Source organism: Chiloscyllium plagiosum, unplaced genomic scaffold (assembly GCF_037043375.1).
Source record: "Chiloscyllium plagiosum isolate Xiang-an unplaced genomic scaffold, Cpla_swu_hap1 HiC_scaffold_20, whole genome shotgun sequence".
Lineage (NCBI taxonomy): Eukaryota > Metazoa > Chordata > Chondrichthyes > Orectolobiformes > Hemiscylliidae > Chiloscyllium > Chiloscyllium plagiosum.
In genome coordinates, this window is record NW_028270158.1 from 24,580,734 (window position 1) to 24,589,498 (window position 8,765).

Here is an 8,765-nt window from a genome sequence, read left to right on the forward strand (position 1 = left end):
AGCTTGTGGGAGGAGCTGGCAGATAGGGGAGGCCTTGCTTGTGCCTGTTACATGAGGGAACAGAGTAACGCTGCCTTGCGTAAATCTCAGCCCAGTGAGCCACTGCGGCCTTGAATGGGGTGCCTGTAGAGAGGATAGCCTGTGTGCGCCAGACTACAGGACAGCAAGGTTACAAGGCTATTGGAAAGAATTCAGTAATAAGGCAGCATAAAGTTGGGTGTTGGTGAGCATGCGTACCCACATGCTCGATACAGTGACACGTCTGCCAGGCTGTGTGTTGGCACTGTCAGGGAGCAAGGAGGCATCCCACTCCAACATGACACTGGGTGTTGTGCAGTACTTGGATCCTATGCTCTCCAGTGGAAAAGGTGGCCAATCTTGTGAAAGCACTTGAAGATCCAAAATGATGCAGCTCTGGTAATAACAATGCCAACTTCTAGGATAGCCCTGGCAGAGGCAGGCCAACCATCAGGATTGCAGAGGGAGCTCAAGCTCGGAGATCCAAACAGGCTCTCAGTTGTCAGAGAGGCACTTGGACTCTCACAGCTGCCCAGCAATATGCCATCCAATGGCTTATACTTGGATTGCTGAGCTGCCATGCTGGGGAAGTGTCAGTGGCGTATGTCCTTACTGTCCTCTTTCTCAAGAGGGAAACATTAGTACCTTGCCATTGGCACTTCATGTCAGCCCTTGCTATCTGCTCTCAGCCAGGCTGAGGGACTGCAGTCTGAACTAGGCTTCTAAAAACCCAAGGTTGCTTGAGGTTGCCCAGTAAAAACCAGTAGATGCTGTAAATCAGAAACCAAAACATAAGTTGCTGGAAAAGCTCAGTGGGTCTGGCAGCACCTGGGAAGAGAAATCAAAGTTAACATTTTGGGTCCAGTGACCCTTCCTCAGACTCCAGGTTCTGAGGAAGGGTCACTACACCCGAAACATTAACTCTAATTTCTCTTCACAGATGCTGCCTGACCTGCTGAGCTTTTCCAATAACTTATGTTTTGGTTTCTGAGGTCACCCAGTGTCCATCCCCTCACCCAAACCCCAATGAACTTGAGCATCTTTCCACTAAACATGGCATCACCACTAGGGTGGCATTGCGTAGGAGACCAATAGTAGGCATTAAGACAGACAGATGGAGAAGGGTTCCATTTTCAATGAGTCATTGAAAGTTAAATAGATCATCTTGTTATAGGATTAAGTTTTGTGTTGTGTTTTCTGTGAGGATTTCAGACAAGAGAACATTGTTGAGATCAAAGGAGAGGAGTTCTGGATCATCAGCGACAATAGGATATAGTTTCCAAACTATACTCTCTCAATGCTTCCCGATTGAGATTTTATTTTGCCACTTGAAAACTGTCATGATGCCAGAGCCAAAGGTGTGGGTGTGGTGGGATAGGGAGACCTATAGGAATGGGAGGCTGGGGTGATCAGAAACCTTTGGCAGTATGGGTGGAATGAAGGGTTGCTGATGACCTGCAATAATGGAGGTGTTTAATCTAGTGAGGTCTTAGGTCAAAGGCACCCACTCCTCCCGTAGGGCTTTCAGGACAAGATTCAGGCCTCAAGGATTAGCCTGTTGGACTCATGGTTAAAGGAAATTGCAACGTTTAAAGGAGCCACACAGCTGTTAGCATTTGATCAGAACTCCATGGCAGCCAACAGAATTTATGAACCCTACATTCAGCTGGTGACCGTACTTGGAGTTGTGACCTACAAATGGGGTTAGTTGGGAGGGTGGTCCTCAGGTAGCTGAATATATGTTCTGTAGGGCATATTCAGGACCCAGTGTTCACTGGATCCATAAAAACAGTAGCATTAAATTAGCCCGAGACTCTCATAAGCTGCCCGATGTGAAAACTTCAGGCACACATACAACATGTCCATGCTAGTACCCTGACCATTTGAGTTCTGGTGCATTGTGATCATATGATCAGATTGTACTATACCTGGATATCAGCTCTGAAATGGCATCAGGTACTTCATCAGTCTGAATATCACACCAATTATCACACCCAACATTATAATAGGAGTTACACCAGACATCATGACCTATCCTTGCTCTGAATTCATACACTTGTGTCACATTCGATACCGCACCTTAAATAACTCTCCATAGGAGAACAGATAGGAGGGACATTGCACCACACAATAGGTAGTGTCCCTGCCTCTGAGCCCAAAGCTCCAGATTCAAATTCCACTTCAAGACTTGATCACATGGTGTCCAGTCATATTGAGAATCAAAGTCTAAATCCTTCTAACATGCACCAAAGATAGGTAATAAGACTGGGAAGGATTCCGGGTCAGTCATGTGATGGAAGGGAATTTGCAACTCTACCTTCACCAGCCAGAGCTTGAAGCTACAACATCACTGTACAAGTGTATGTTGCTATAGGAGCTTAGACTCCTTGGGAAAGGGCTGGTTTACACCATTAGGTAAAAACAATGACTGCATTCGACCTATCACCTTCATCCCCTCCCCCACTCACCTATTGTACTCTATGCTACTTTCTCCCCACCCCCACCCTCCTCTCACTTATCTCTCCACCCTTCAGGCTCTCTGCCTGTATTCCTGAAGGGCTTTTGCCCGAAACGTCGATTTTACTGCTCCTCGGATGCTGCCTGAGCTGCTGTGCTCTTCCAGCACACTAATCCAGAATCTGGTTTACACCATTAGCCAGTTGTGGTTCAGATTGATACTATCATTACAGGATTTGGTGCCCAGTCTGATGTGTCACACCCACTTTCAGGCAAAGAAGTCAAACAGCAGATATTACAACATACAGTACACCAGGTATCATTCCAAGTCTCACATTTGGGACCATACCACAACTCATATCATGCCAGAGACCACAGAGTATCGTACTGAATATCACGCTGGGCTTACAGCTGCCTGGAGGTGGTGATATCTTGGAACTGTACATGAGCCAGGTACTTGGGATGCTAGCTCAGAGCTTGACGACACCACTTCAGTTCTTCCGGCAGAGGTCTCAGATCAGGCCTTCACTAAAAAGGTCGAGGGACATAGACACAAATGTTTGATACTCTGGCAAAAAGCCTGCAGTCATTGTTGAAGAGTGTGGAGGAACACAGCACCAATGTGTCACAATGTTTGCTGCAGATCTTGGAGTCCTGTGAACAGCACCATGACCATTAAAGGCTACATGGAATACAAATATTAAAGTCTGACTAATTGATTTTTGTATGGGACATTGGATGATTTGATTTACCCAATTAGTTTGGAATACTTGTTTTATGATGGCTTTTATTTCAGTAGTGTAGCCAAGGGGAAGCAGTAATGGTCAGTAAGAGGTTCCTGATGAACGGCTTTTGCCTGAAACGTCGAATTTCCTGCTCCTCAGATGCTGCCTGAACTACTGTGCTTTTCCAGCACCACTCTAATCCAGAATCTGGTTTCCAGTATCTGCAGTCATTGTTTTTACCTAATAAGAGGGGGAAGACAATTCACCATACTGTAATCAGATAAGCTGATCAATGTCAGCTGGAAAGAGGTTGTAATGATTATCTCCTCCTCCCTCACCACTCGCCATAAGGCTCCCATGGCGATGAGGTTGCGCAGGATACAGCAGACAACAAACTAGTGCAGGACTCTCCAAGAGCACCTCAGGAAGTGAAAGCATTATGTAAGTGCCCTGATAGTCTGCTTTATCATAATGTACGTGGCAGCTTAGCTCTCATTGGTTTCTTGTTGTGGGTGGGTCTTGCATTAGATTCATATGAAAAGTGGTTAGCAGAGAGTCCTTGTTGCCAGTAACCATCCTCAGGTTTGTCTTGATAGCTAAGATGATGTGGTGGACTCCAACAGGGAAAAAACCTCATCATGAATGCTGTCAGGGTAGAAGGCATTAACCTACATGGTGCCCTGAGATGGTAGCACATATGCTACACATCGACTACACACATTTCACTGTGTCAATTGAGTTCGAGCCCGTGGGGAAGCTTGCTATCCTGGGAAAGCTGTGTGCTCACTTTTCTTCTCGGGCCAGCAAATAGAACATGCATTCTACTCACATTTTGTGTAAAGCCTCAGTGACTTCCCTCATATCACAGTGGGTCACAACTTGGGGGCGACGGAAATATAGTACGCTTCAGCCAAGAAGAGCCTCATACAAAGAACTCAAAGCCATAGTTTCTTTCACAGTCACTGGCAGCACTCGTCACCCTGCTTTGAAGCTTCAGATTGGGCAGCACGGTGGCTCAGTGGTTAGCACTGCTGCCTCACAGCACCAGAGACCCAGGTTCAATTCCCACCTCGGGCAACTGTCTGTGTGGAGTTTGCACGTTCTCCCAGTGTTTGCGTGGGTTTTCTCCGGGTGCTCCAGTTTCCTCCCACAGTCCAAAGATGTGCAGGTTAGGTGAATTGGACATGCTAAATTGCCTGTAGTGTTAGGTGCATTAGGCAGGGGTGAATGTAGTGGAATGGGTCTGGGTGGGTTACTCTTTGGAGGGTCAGTGTGGACTTGTTGGGCCAAAGGGCCTGTTTCCATACTGTAGGGAATCTAAATCTAAAAAATGTCTGGCCAACATTGTGAAACATCCTAAGCACATGTCACTTGGAGATGTTACATATATTGTTCCACACTGAGATTGAACTCCAAGAAATGCTCTCTGCATAGATAATAACTCTTCTTTTCTCCTCCCTGTTTGAGTAGCTTGTCCCCCTCAGTGTGACCTATGATAGCTTGTTGCCATGTTGCAGGCTTAGGGTGATAGAAATTAGAGCAGAGGTGCTGGGAGAAGTACTCTCTAAGTGGGAACCTCCACCATATGTCACACCACTTTCTACAGACTTCAACAACTTTAAATAACAGTACAAATCACCACACATCATTACCGATGCAGCCAGAGCTCGTAGAGATCAATCAGTAAACATGAAAATGCCTGGAATCCTGTTGAATAGCATTGGTGGGGATGGGGTGCAGAACACTGGGGGGTTAATGGAAGTTTTAGCTGGAGCATTCAGCACAATAATATTTCTGCTCAAATCAAGTCACTGAGAGGGACTGATCAACATGATGATCTACTTACTTTGTGTTCTTCAAGCACATACTCCCAATGTGAGTACATGACCCAGGTTCCCCATTGGCACTGAACAGAACTTGCAATGCTGAAACAAAAAAAGTTGACATGACACCAGCAGGATTTATGGATTAGACATCAGGTCTGATAACTGATGTCACACCGTAACATATCCAGAATTCACAGCATCTCACATCATAGCATCCAGCTATCACACCAGGTTTTACATGAAGTTCTATTCAGGGATCAAACTGATATCACATTGCATCCGATCAGTTATCATTTGGCAATATCACTATATCACACACTAATATCACAAGATTTATTTTGACATTTGGTGTGTTACAATGATTGGTCAGTTAATAAAAATGCAACAGCTCTTGCATCATAAAAGTGTGATTACCTGATTGGTAAAGAAAAGAGTTTGGCAGAAATCCAGTTCCACCATTTTCATAAATAACAATCAAAAATGTTGAAATGAAGTGATTTTTCTCTTGGCATTTTTCACTATCACAGGGATTGATCTCCAATTCTGGGAAATTCCAAGATAGTCTTAGATGGCTGACAACAGTCGATGTGTGGTTCTGTGCCTCCCTGTGAGATATATTGCACCAGGATTTAATCAGGGAATGAGTGGATAGTCTATACTCTCCCTACATGTGCAAGTCCCTTGAATAACTTGGCAGCTAATGATTTCTTAAAATGATGACAGAATGCCCAAAAGTAGCCTCCTCCTTTGGAGAGAATTGATGTCAACTAAAAATGCCTTTCAAAGTCAATCAAAACAAAATCGACCCAGCAATTCAGTTTAATCAACTTAATAATGGACTGGCCCTTTAGAAATTGCACCAGACAGCTCACCACTCTCTAATACGATCAACTTGGACCATTGTCAGTGTTTACAATTTACACATGGTCAATGAAGATGTGGTTAACTATTACCCTACCTTTGGGTGGCACGGTGGCTCAGTGGTTAGCTCTGCTGCCTCATAGCACCAGGGTTCGATTCTACCCTCGGGTGACTGGCTGTGTGGAGTTTGCACAGTCTCCCTGTGTCTGCATGGGTTTCCTCCCACAGTCCAAAGATGGGCAGGTTGTGAATTGGCCATGCTAAATTACCCATAGGTTCCACAGATGTGTAGGCTAGGTGGATTAGTCATGGGAAAAACAGGGTTACAGAATGGGAGTGGGGGGGAGGGGGGGCGGTCTGGGTGGGATGCTGTTCAGAGGGTAGGTGTGGACCCAATGGATTAAATGGCATGTTTCCACACTGTAGGGAATTTGATAATTCTATGAAGGTTAACAATCTAGCCATCTACATCAAATGATTTCAACAGCTGCTATTACACATGGTCTTCCAAAAAAAGTAGGCAAAGTTGATGAAATTTAGAAAACTTGGCACTTACCTTTGATGTCAGTCATTCCTGATGAAGGGCTTATGCCTGAAACGTCAATTCTCCTGCTTCTTGGATGCTGCCTGACCTGCTGTGCTTTTCCAGCAACACACTCTCAACCCTGACATCAATCATGCCTATTACGACAAACAGCCACATACCTTGAGGGGGGTTGCTGGCAGATTTTATGTCACTTAAGACCCAGCCACAGCACAGCAGTCCAGGATTGACAGGATGCACCCTAGTCAGGACACATACCCATTGGCAATAAATCACCAGTACTAATCAAAATGTAGAAATCAAAGTACCTGGTCTGGAAACTCAGTTAGTGTCAAAGTACAGCCAAAGAAACTCTCACTATCACATTGTAGTCAGCTGCAGGATAAAACAGTGTCTCATGGCTATTCAGTCACTATGTAAAGATCATGGATGTTCTGGGAGGCTTAAGTCCAATCCAACTGGCAGCTCTTGGTGGGTTCTATATTATCCATTCACTGTGCTCCAGGAGATGGGAGTATTTGTGAACGACACCACTTTTCAAAAGGCTAGAGAATACACACCAAGCACCTGCTTAAATCACACTGGCCGTTCTGAAAAACAGCAGTTAGTATTCCAGTAACTGGTATGAACTCACGATCCTGATGGAAGGAAGCAAAAGGCCATGTACCATTCAAAAAAACAAACCTCAGTGACTCGACTGCAGAGATTCCAGGTTCCTTGAAGATGTGGATACTGTTCAACCTAACCCACACAGGACATGGATAATTAGGTCAACTGTTGCTTAAATGGATTATGAGGAATGGTCCAAAGGTACAACCAGAGGCTGCAAATCCCAGACCACAGGAACATGCCACATTAAACTGCCCCAAAGGAAGCACTTCACAGTTCCACTGGGCATTTTAGGAGGCCACCATACAGATATGTAAACCAGACAACCCATTATCACCTTTCTTTCACCCCCATCCTACATTTGGGAAAGGGATCATCAGCACTGTGCTTGCTGGAACACATCAGAAACACACCGTTGAACTGGGCACAAAGCTCTCCTGACAATACCACCAAGTCAGGACTCAGCACAATGTGAGCCCATAGTGAATCGCCAGCTAGTTCAGGTGCTTTCTCTAACCAGCTCTACAATGCTACAGCATGAACTGTGGAGAGATGTGAAAGATGCTAGGACTTGGCTGCTAAGGATTAAAGTGACACAAACCAGTTTGTTATGAAATCGAGGAGCCATTATCTTGACCAAATTGTACTCGAACTCGCACAGTGGAAGGTACAGTTAGTGCGATTAACATTTAAATTATTTGAACACACTTGTGGATTTTACGAGCCCTTCAGTATTTTTTTTTGTCTGGAATGCTTCTGGGTGGCACCAGCCTTTTCTCCCCCAACAAAAAACAAACAAATCGAAACCAGCAGCACATTCAGCGCAAGCAGCAGGGAGCAAGTTCCAAGGCAGCTTGTTCTAACAGGGTGCTCTCCAGCAAACAGAAAGAAATCAACCCTGATCACAGAAGTGTTTCAATAAACCTGACTCCCGCTGACTGGGGGGGGGGGGGGGGGAAGATACATTAATTAGTCGGTCGTCTTAGGTAGGAGAATGGCAGAAGAATCAATCGCTGTCTTAACAGAATTTACCCTGGTGCACTGGCCAATATTTATCCCTCAATCAACGTCACTAAAGCAGGTCATTATCACAGTGCTGTGGATGCAAGGGAAAAAAACCCATCAAATTTTAAACACAGAAAGATGCCACGGGACACACCGCCCATGTGTGCTGGGGTCTCCTTCCCCGCCCTTGCTTCATTCCCACCCTCACAGCAAATCCTGCTTAACCCCTTGTCATTTACGAACTAATGCTGAGGCCAAAGTGGCCTGTTTAAAAGTGCCTCAGCCGGCCCGGGTGAGAAGCCATCTGGTTGTGTTTCGCTCAGAGACTCTGTGCCTGTGACAAACAGAGAGATAATGTCAGTGCAACCATCAACAGATAAAGCAACATCTGCTGCTCTTGACACCCACCATTGTCAGGCAAGTTTTATCTTTCCCTCTCCCCCCGTTAAACGCAGACAAACAGCTCCCTATATTGTATTTTGCCACGCAATTAGCACGCTTTCCTTCCTACCCACCCCGAGCAACCCTCCCCTGAAATAAGAGGGGTACAATTTGCCTTTAATAACATCAGCTGCTGGCGAGAGTGTTACCGGTTGGTTGTAACGGGGCTGTCAATATTGAGCAGGAAGGAGGGCACTTTCCACCAATAGTCATTGACCAAGCGTGGGGAGGCCAATCGGTGGCTGTCTTCGCTTTCCGAGAGGGACATTGCTGTTTTCC